Below are 11,371 nucleotides of genomic sequence, written 5' to 3' on the forward strand. Positions count from 1 at the left end.
ATATGCGTACATCTCTTTAATAGTGTACTTAGCAACACGATACAAATAACAAAACGAAACGTGAAGTCCTCGGTCATACCCAAACCTACACGGAACAAGATCCCACGAATCACAAGTGCACAAAAGGCTGCCTATGTATGGTTCCCAATCAGAGACAACAAGCAACAGCTGATTCTCGTTGCCTCTGATTGAGAACCACCCCGGCCAACATAGAAACACATAACCTAGAACAGAACATAGGAAACGAAACATAGACACTACACAAAGAAACTAACACCCTGGCTCAACATACAAGAGTCCCCAGAGCCAGGGCGTGACAGTACCCCCCCCCCCCAAAGGCGCGGACTGCGACTGCGCCAACATAAACCCAACAGGGGAGGGGCCGGGTGGGCATTCCACCTCGGAGGCGGATCCGGCTCCGGGCGTGACCACCACCCTCTAACAACCCCCCCCGTAGCGCCCCTGGTCTGGTCTGGCCCCGCTGGCTGGAGCTGGACATCGGTGGAGCGGATTGCTTAGGCTCCGGTGTGGAGCAGCTGACCGGTACCTGACCAGGCACCGGTGAAACAGGCACGGGCCGGACCGGGCTGACGACGCGCACCATTGGCTTGGTGCGGGGAGCAGGGACGGGCAGGACCGGGCTGACGAAGCGCACCACTGGCTTGGTGCGGGGAGCAGGAACAGGCCGGGCCGGGCTGGTGACGCGCACCATAGGCTTGGTGTGGGGGGCAGGAACAGGCCGGGCCGGGCTGGCGACGCGCACCATTGGCTTGGTGCGAGGGGCAGGAACAGGCCGGGCCGGGCTGGCGACGCGCACCATTGGCTTGGTGCGGGGAGCAGGAACAGGCCGGGCCGGGCTGGCGACGCGCACCATTGGCTTGGTGCGAGGGGCAGGAACAGGCCGGGCCGGGCTGGCGACGCGCACCATTGGCTTGGTGCGAGGGGCAGGAACAGGCCGGGCCGGGCTGGCGATGCGCACCATAGGCTTGGTGCGAGGGGCAGGAACAGGCCGGGCTAGCGACGCGCACCACAGGCTTGGTGTGAGGGGCAGGAACAGGCCGGGCCGGGCTGGCGACGCGCATCACAGGCTTGGTGCGAGGGACAGGAACAGGCCGGACCGTACTGGGAACACACACCACTGGCCTTGTGTGGGGATCAGGAACGGGCCGGACCGGACTGGTAACACACCTCAGTACCTCTCGCCGTGCCTCTACACTCTCCTTCCCTCTACTGACCAATGGCCCCCGTAACCTGGTGGCCTACTCTCCTCGTCCACAACCTCGCCCTTTATCTGCCTCCAGCAGCCCCGTCGTCCATGCCGTGTGCCCCCCCAAAAAAAATTATTGGGGGTGCCTCTCGCCTGTCCGACGACGGCCCGGTTGGCGCCGCTTCTCCTCTCCTGCCTGGGTCTCCCCCTTCATCGCCCTCCGGTAACGGACGGCCTCCTCCTCCGTGATCTGCCCCCAACCGAGGAGGACATCCACTAACGTTACCTCCGGCGTTTGCTCCTGGACACGCTGCTTGGTCCTGTATTGGTGGGATCTTCTGTCACGATCGTCATAATGAGTGGACCAAGGCGCAGCGTGATATGCGTACATCTCTTTAATAGTGTACTTAGCAACACGATACAAATAACAAAACGAAACGTGAAGTCCTCGGTCATACACAAACCTACACGGAACAAGATCCTTCGAATCACAAGTGCACAAAAGGCTGCCTAAGTATAGTTCCCAATCAGAGACAACAAGCAACAGCTGATTCTCGTTGCCTCTGATTGAGAACCACCCCGGCCAACATAGAAACACATAACCTAGAACAGAACATAGGAAACAAAACATAGACACTACACAAAGAAACTAACACCCTGGCTCAACATACAAGAGTCCCCAGAGCCAGGGCGTGACAATGGCGCTGCACACAATTTAAACTTAGTCTTGAATGATGCATAGCAAGATATACCAGAGATAAGGGACTGTTAATATTGCAACCACACAACTCAAATGCCGGTTCACCAGTATGAACAAAATCAAGAACTCAAGAACTGTTGTCCGCTAAAGATTTCTGTTTGCACCTGCCAATTTACTGGCTGTCCAGTATCCAGACGACGTGTCCCAGAGCTTCCTATACAGTTAATCTCTTTCCGTAATGTGTTGAGGCCGGCAATTAAGGATAATGCGAGAGGCTCAATTAAAGATGTTGCAGAACTGATATATTTGAAGCACCACTCCCTTCTGCCCAGTTTCCCTGATGTTGCTACGGCAATCAAGCTGTTTATAACCATCCCTGTAACTGTCACTTCTGTGAAGAGATTGTTTTCTAAACTAAAACTCATAAAGAACTAACTAAGAAGAGTTAGGCTCTCGGTCTGACATGCAGTTTTGAACACCTAAGTAAGCTCCACTCATGGCACTGGCGCCATTGTAGTTTTGACCAGGCATTTGCTCACCAATATCCCCTTAATTTCAATCAGTTTAGTTAGTTATTTTTCAAAGCCTGAGGCACTTTGATCAGTCACATTATTGAAGCCCAATAAACAAATACTTAGCTTCCTAGTACATATGGAAATTAAAAAGGTTTATGAATGACTTTTTGGAGGGTTACTGTAAAAATGGTTTATTAAATAAAATAAAAATAGACCGATGTCAGACAGGCACATGGGCCCCCATGGGGATGTGGGGGTGTCCAGTACGCCAGTGCCATGGTGACTGACCCAAACTTAAGAAAAGCTTTGCCTATTTACAGACTCCATGAGCATAGCCTTGCTATTGAGAGAGGCCACCATAGGCAGACCTGGCTCTCGAGAGAAGAAAGGCTAAGTGCCCACTGTCCACAAAACAAGGTGGAAACTGAGCTGCACTTCCTAACATCCTACCAAGTATGACCATATTAGAGTCATATATTTCCCTCAGATCACACAGACCAAGAAAGAATTTGAAAACAAATCAAATATTGACAAATTCCCTTATATGTCAAAATACTGCAGTGTGCAATCACAGCAGCTAAATGTATGACCTATTACCAAGAAAAGGGCAGCCAGTGTAGCACAAACACCTTTGTAAATACAATCCATATCTGTTTATTTTCCCTTGCCATTCATACTACAACTATTTGTGCACTGTTACAACACTATACAACACTGTTTCAAACAGTTTAGTTAAGCATTTGTACAAAAAGGCATCAATCACATTAAAAGCTGGAAATACTGTAACATAAAACATAAAGATTATACACTGCTCTAAAAAATAAAGGGAACACTTAAACAACACATCCTAGATCTGAATGAATGAAATCATCTTATTAAATACTTTTTTCTTTACATAGTTGAATGTGCTGACAACAAAATCACACAGAAATTATCAATGGAAATCAAATGTATCAACCCATGGAGGTCTGGATTTGGAGTCACCCTCAAAATTAAAGTGGAAAACCACACTACAGGCTGATCCAACTTTGATGTAATGTCCTTAAAACAAGTCAAAATGAGGCTCAGTAGTGTGTGTGGCCTCCACGTGCCTGTATGACCTCCCTACAACGCCTGGGCATGCTCCTGATGAGGTGGCGGATGGTCTCCTGAGGGATCTCCTCCCAGACCTGGACTAAAGCATCCGCCAACTCCTGGACAGTCTGTGGTGCAACGTGGCGTTGGTGGATGGAGCGAGACATGATGTCCCAGATGTGCTCAATTGGATTCAGGTCTGGGGAACGGGCGGGCCAGTCCATAGCATCAATGCCTTCCTCTTGCAGGAACTGCTGACACACTCCAGCCACATGAGGTCTAGCATGGTCTTGCATTAGGAGGAACCCAGGGCCAACCGCACCAGCATATGGTCTCACAAGGGGTCTGAGGATCTCATCTCGGTACCTAATGGCAGTCAGGCTACCTCTGGCGAGCACATGGAGGGCTGTGCGGCCCCCCAAAGAAATGCCACCCCACACCATGACTGACCCACCGCCAAACCGGTCATGCTGGAGGATGTTGCAGGCAGCAGAACGTTCTCCACGGCGTCTCCAGACTCTGTCACGTCTGTCACATGTGCTCAGTGTGAACCTGCTTTCATCTGTGAAGAGCACAGGGCGCCAGTGGCGAATTTGCCAATCTTGGTGTTCTCTGGCAAATGCCAAACGTCCTGCACGGTGTTGGGCTGTAAGCACAACCCCCACCTGTGGACGTCGGGCCCTCATACCACCCTCATGGAGTCTGTTTCTGACTGTTTGAGTAGACACATGCACATTTGTGGCCTGCTGGAGGTCATTTTGCAGGGCTCTGGCAGTGCTCCTCCTGCTCCTCCTTGCACAAAGGCGGAGGTAGCGGTCCTGCTGCTGGGTTGTTGCCCTCCTACGGCCTCCTCCACGTCTCCTGATGTACTGGCCTGTCTCCTGGTAGCGCCTCCATGCTCTGGACACTACGCTGACAGACACAGCAAACCTTCTTGCCACAGCTCGCATTGATGTGCCATCCTGGATGAGCTGCACTTCCTGAGCCACTTGTGTGGGTTGTAGACTCCGTCTCATGCTACCACTAGAGTGAAAGCACTGCCAGCATTCAAAAGTGACCAAAACATCAGCCAGGAAGCATAGGAACTGAGAAGTGGTCTGTGGTCACCACCTGCAGAACCACTTCTTTATTGGAGGTGTCTTGCTAATTGCCTATAATTTCCACCTGTTGTCTATTCCATTTGCACAACAGCATGTGAAATGTATTGTCAATCAGTGTTGCTTCCTAAGTGGACAGTTTGATTTCACAGAAGTGTGATTGACTTGGAGTTACATTGTGTTGTTTAAGTGTTCCCTTTATTTTTTTGAGCAGTGTATCATCCCTGGAACAACACACAAACACACACACGTAAAAGGGAATGCTGGAAAATGCAATAACATGTTTCCATATATCTGATGTACAATGTAATGTAAACATATCTGCCCTGCTGAGGGGTAGAGAGACTGAGACTGACTGCATTATACAACCATGGGATAATAAAAGTACTTTAAAGAAACACAATTTCTCTGTCTGCTTATTTCACATGCTATGCTCTTAGTTTGTTTGGCTCAATGTCTGCTCTCACACACAACCATACACAAGCATGCACGCATGCGCACACACAAACATGCATGCATGCACACACACACACACACACACACACACACACACACACTATCTCAGTTCAGGTCCAGATGGCGTATATTGAGTAGACTTCCCAGAGTGCTTTGAGAGATTTGATTGATTTGGCCTCTATGACATTATAGACTTCCAGGGGAGGAGTCAGGATACTCCTGCTAGTGGTGATACACACACACATCCCTGTGGTGTAAGGATGGGGAATCAAGCAGACTACTAGTCTCAGTAATTGGAGCTCAAGCCTCCGCTCTCCTACCTATGACCTCTAATGTGTGTGTGTGTGTGTGCCAGCGCACGCACGCTCTCGATCCATCTCATCAGGACAGTAGATCAAACAGACTGAGTGAAATCCAGAGCAGCAATAATTAGCAGCCGTTACAGCATCAAACCTCTCATCTTAAAACACACACACTCAAATTTAAGGCACTGATAATTAGTGGATGTTTCAAAATCAAGCTACACCAGTCAGCCCTCAATCCTCCCCTATGATCTCTCAGACACACACATATTCTGAATGAACCACCATACAAACACACACACAGCTTGAACCACCCCAAACACACACACACCCCACAAAAACACACAATGGTTATTATTGAAGTGAAGCAGCGATGCTGAACCCAAAGCTCAATGGAGTTAACTTTCAGTCAGACTTCTCTGAGGGTGACCTATAGCATGTGATGGAGTGATGTAGGACGTGTACTGCTGAGAGTGAAAGAACTTCACCAGCATGACACTCTGCAACAACAAAAACACACATACACACAAACCACACACACACCCCAGGATGAGGGGAAAAGGGCCATTATTAATCATGATGTCACAGCATTTCATGTTGTCTGTCAGTGACTGATTAAATAATTATCACTAAAATCAAAACCCTGCGTGTGTGTGTGTGTGTGTGTGTGTGAGAGATTTACGACCAGGAATAGGCTGTTTCTGTGGCTTAATGATATATGAAAACAGGGGAGGTGACACAGTCTCACACACCACTGTCTGTAACTACAGTGTATAGCAGTCAGATGTGAGGTGTAGCTGTAAGACAGCATGGCTAATTGGCTGGTTATGTTATCTCTTAAACACAGCTGTATCTACTAAAGATTACAGTGCTCATGTACACACAGATAAACACTACGATCACAATGCTCTCTCTCACACACACCACACAGAAAGAGAGAGAGCGATAGGAGAGAGAGAGAGAGAGAGAGAGAGAGAGAACAGAGTAGGCAGTGTTAGAAGTAGAGTTATTGACAGAATAGTGAGATCATTAATGAATGGCGTTCCATTTTGTGAGAGTTAATTATGAGAGTTGCTAAATAGAGACTGAGTTCATCTTCTTTCTACTGACTCTGTTGTACTGTTGAGAATAGAGAGGGAAAACAGAATACTTGTTTTTAATTAAAAACTTTTCACTGATGTTTTGACAGACAGATGGAGGCTTCATACACTTTCAGGTCATTTGGCCAATCAGATCAGCTCTGAAAAAGATCTGATGTGAAAAGATCTTATGTGATTGGTCAAAAGACCAATTAGTGGGAAGAATTGGGCTGCCTGTGTAAATGCAGCCTTACACACACACACGTCCCTTGTGCTGACCGACTGTGACCACACATTGAAATCTCAGCTATTCAGAAAACCATCAGTGTACAATATGTGATAACTCAGGATGTGTGTGTATCCATTCATCTGTAATATTTCTCTAATCACTCTAAACACCAGGATGTTACTGTCTTTAGGAAGTATTATCCCTTTGGGGGTGTTATGTATCATACTCATCAAGAAGGATATTAGCTTAGATACACAAGTATCTCTCTCTCTCTCTCTCTCCGTCTCTCTCTCACACAAACACAGAAAGAGAGAGAGAATGAGAGAAAGATAGGGAGTGTGTGGGGGAGAGGGAGGTTATACACACCCACACAGGTCTGATGTGTTCATTTAGTAGGATCCTGTTTTAATTCTGAGATTTTGATGATTTCTTCATTAATCCCCTGCAAGACGGCCTGATTAACTTACTAATTAACTACACACGCACACATACACAAACAATGAGCAATGTTCAGTCCCAATCAATGTGTTATTATGACAACGCAAGTGTTCTAATCTATTAATCCAGGATTAGTCTCTCTCACACAAGCCTGATTAATAAAACACACTCACAACTACACCACACACACATATACACTAAGTGTACAAAACATTAGGAACACCTGCTCTTTCCATGACATAGACTGACCAGGTGAATCCAGGTGAAAGCTATGATCCCTTATTGATGTCATCAGTGTAGATGAAGGGGAGGAGACAGGTTAAAGAAGGATGTTTAAGCCTTGAGACAACTGGATTGTGTATGTCTGCCATTCAAAGGGTGAATGGGAAAGACACAATATTTAAGTGCCTTTGAATGGGGTATGGTAGTAGGTGCCAGGTGCACAGGTTTGAGTGTGTCAAGAACTGCAACGCTGCTGGGTTTTTCACCCTCACCAGTTTCCCGTGTGTATCAAGAATGGTCCACCACCCAAAGGACATTCAGTCAACTTAACACAACTGTGGGAAGCATTGGAGGCAACATGGGCCAGCATCCCTGTAGAAAGCGTTCGACCACTTCGACCACCCGACGAATTGAGGCTGTTCTGAGGGCAAAAGGGCTGCAACTCAATATTAGGAAGGTGTTTTTAATGTTTTGTACACTCAGTGTATACCTGCACTCTGCAGACACCCATGCATATGCACACACACCCCCCGTGCACACAAACACGTACCCCCCCCCCCCCCCCACCCCCCCCCCCCCCACCCCCACCCCCACCCCCACCCCCCCCCACAAAACCAGCTCTCCACATCTAAACCCCAGCGTTCCCAAAGCAGCTCTCTCTCCCACCGGCCTGATGATAATCAGTCCCGGAATCTCAGATAACATTCCCGTTTAGCAGTGTGGGAATTCTTCAAAGAGACGAGGTGCTGTGCTGTGTTGGGTTAGCTAACAGGCGTGGAGAGGCACCTAGGTCGGTGTGTGTGTGTGTGTTTGATTTAACATGGTGTGTTTATCTGTCTCAGATCCAGGAGGTGTTTCATAGTGTGTGAAGCGTAAAGTAGGTTAGAGTGGTGTGAATGGACTAGAATAAGCAGATGATTCAACAGCCTAGATACTGTATCTCCTCTTTCTGCTTTATTCGTGTCGCTTTACCGTTCGTGTTCAGTATATACAGTGCATTCGGAAAGTATTCAGACATAATCCACATTTTGTTACGTTATAGCATTATTCTAAAATTGATTACATTTTGTTTTTCTCACCAATCTACACACAATACCCCATAATGACAAAGAAAAAAAGGTTAATATTTTTGCAAAATTATTAAAAATAAAAAGCTGAAATATCACATTTACATAAGTATTCAGACTCTTTACTCAGTACTTTGTTGAAGCCCCTTTGGCAGCGATTACAGTCTCGAGTCTTCTTGGGTATGACACTACAAGCTTGGCACACCTGTGTTTGGGGAGTTTCTCCCATTCTCCTCTGCAGATCCTCTCAAGCTCTGTCAGGTTGGATGGGGAGCGTCGCTGCGCAGCTATTCTCAGGTCTCTCCAGAGATGTTCGATCGGGTTCAAGTCTGGGCTCTGGCTGGGCCACTCAAGGACATTCAGAGACTTGTCCCGAAGCCACTCTTCCGTTGTCTTGGCTGTGCGCTTAGTGTTATTGTCCTGTTGGAAGGTGAACCTTGGCCCCAGTCTGAGGTCCTGAGTGCTCTGGAGCAGCTTTTCTTCAAGGATCTCTTTACTAATTTCATCTTTCCCTCATTCCTGACTAGTCTCAGTCCCTGCCGCTGAAAAACATCCCCACAGCATGATTCTGCCACCACCATGCTTCACCGTAGGGATGGTGCCAGGTTTCCTCCAGACGTGATGCTTGGTTTCTTCAGACCAGAGAATCTTGTTTCTCATGGTTTGAGAGTCTTTAGGTGCCTTTTGGCAAACTCCAAGTGGGCTGTCATGTGCCTTTTACTGAGGAGTGGCTTCCGTCTGGCCACTCTACCATAAAGGCCTGATTGGTGGAGTGCTGAAGAGATGGTTGTCCTTTTGGAAGATTCTCCCATCTCCACAGAGGAACTCTGGAGCTCCTTCAGAGTGACCATTGGGTTCTTGGTCACCTCCCTGACCAAGGCCCTTCTCCCCCAATTGCTCAGTTTTGCTCGGCGGCCAGCTCTAGGAAGAGTCTTGGTGTTTCCAAACTTCTTCCAATTAAGAATGATGGAGGCCACTGTGTTCTTGGGGACCTTCAATGCTGCAGACATTTTTTGGTGTCCTTCCCCAGATCTGTGCCTTGACACAATCCTGTCTCAGAGCTCTACGGAGAATTCCTTGGACCTCATGGCTTGGTTTTTGCTCTGACATGCACTGTCAACTGTGGGACCTTATATAGATAAATCAAGTTGTAGAAACATCTCAAGGATGATCAATGGACACAGGATGTATATTTGCTCAATTTCGAGTCTCATAGCAAAGGGTCTGAATACTTATGTAAATAAGGTATTTCTGTTTTTTATTTTTAATACATTTGCACACATTTCTAAAAACCTGTTTCGCTTTGTCATTATGGGGTATTGTGTGTAGATTGAGGAGGAACATTTATTTAATCAATTTTAGAATAAGGCTGTAACGTAACAAAATGTGGAAAAAGTGAAGGGGTCTGAATACTTTCCGAATGCACTGTATGGCCATTTGGTTAACATTGGGTTGATGTTGGTTTGGTTGACTGTTTCAGTAGTGATAATGACATCAAAGCAGTTGTGTAAAGTACTTAAGTAGTTTTTTGGGGTATCTGTATATTTTTCACTAATTTTACTTTACTACATTCCTACAGAAAATAATGTACTTTTTACTCCATCAATTTTCCCTAACACCCAAAAGTACTCATTACATTTTGAATGCTTAGCTGGACTGGAAAATGGTCCAATGCCCGCACTTCAAGAGAACATCCCTGGTCATCCCTACTGCCTCTGATCTGGCGGATCCACTAAGCACAAATGCTTTGTTTGTAAATTATGTCTGAGTGTTGAAGTGTGCCCCTGGCTATTCGTAAATTTAAAAACAACAAGAAAATTGTGCCATCTGGTTCGGGATTTGAAATGATTTATACTTTTACTTTTGATACTTAAGTATATTGTAGCAATTACATTTACTTTTGAGTATATTTAAAACCAAATACTTTTAGACTTTTCGTCGAGGAGGAGGATTATTTAAGATACTGTTTGAAGAGGCAAGGTTTCAGATGTTTTCGGAAGATGGGCAGGGACTCTGTTGTCCTAGCTTCAGGGGGAAGCTGGTTCCACCATTGGGGTGTCAGGACAGAGAAGAGCTTGGACTGGGCTGAGCAGGAGCTGACCTCCCGTAGGGGTGGGAGGGCCAAGAGACCTGAGGTGGCAGAACGGAGTGCTCGGGTTGGGGTGTAGGGTTTGAGCATAGCCTGAAGGTAGGGAGGGGCAGTTTCTCTTGCTGTTCAGTAGGTAAGCACCATGATCTTGTAGTGGATGTGAGCTTCGACTGGAAGCCAGTGGAGTGTGCGGAGGAGCGGGGTGACATGAGAGAACTTAGGAAGGTTGAAAACTAGGCGGGGAGCAGCATTCTGGATAAGTTGCAGGGGTTTGAGGGCACAAGCAGGGAGCCCAGCCAACAGCAAGTTGCAGTAGTCCAGACGGGAGAGGACAAGTGCCTGGATTAGGACCTGCGTCTCTTCCTATGTGAGGTAGGGTCGTACTCTACGGATGTTGTAGAGCATGAAACTGCAGGAGCGGGTCACTGCTTTGATGTTTGCAGAGAACGACTGTGATGGAGAGGTCTTTGAGTGGGCAGGGCTTCCCCGGGAGGAAGAGCAGTTCCGTCTTGTCGCGGTTGAGCTTGAGGTAGTGGGCCGACATTCAAGTTAAGATATCTGCCAGGCACGCATAGATGCGTGTCGCCACCTGGGTGTCAGAAGGGGAGAAGGAGAAAAGTAGTTGAGTGTCGTTCGCATATCAATGATAGGAGAGACCATGTGAGGATATGACAGAGCCGAGAGACTTGGTGTTCTGTAAGCTCACAATGAGTCACTCAACCACGGAGCAGGAGGGGAGGGCCGACCCAGCCTGGAGGAAAGGGGACAGTGTGAGTCATAGGATGCGGAAAGGGAGGAGAGTAGGGTCAAAGAAGCAGAATCAGGAGACAGGAGGGAGAAAGATTTAGCAGAAGGGAGAGATGATAGGATAGAAGATAGAGTAGTGGGAGTGGGAG

The sequence above is a fragment of the Coregonus lavaretus genome (genome assembly GCF_964263955.1).
Source record: "Coregonus lavaretus genome assembly, chromosome: 3".
In the NCBI taxonomy this organism is placed as follows: Eukaryota; Metazoa; Chordata; class Actinopteri; order Salmoniformes; family Salmonidae; genus Coregonus; species Coregonus lavaretus.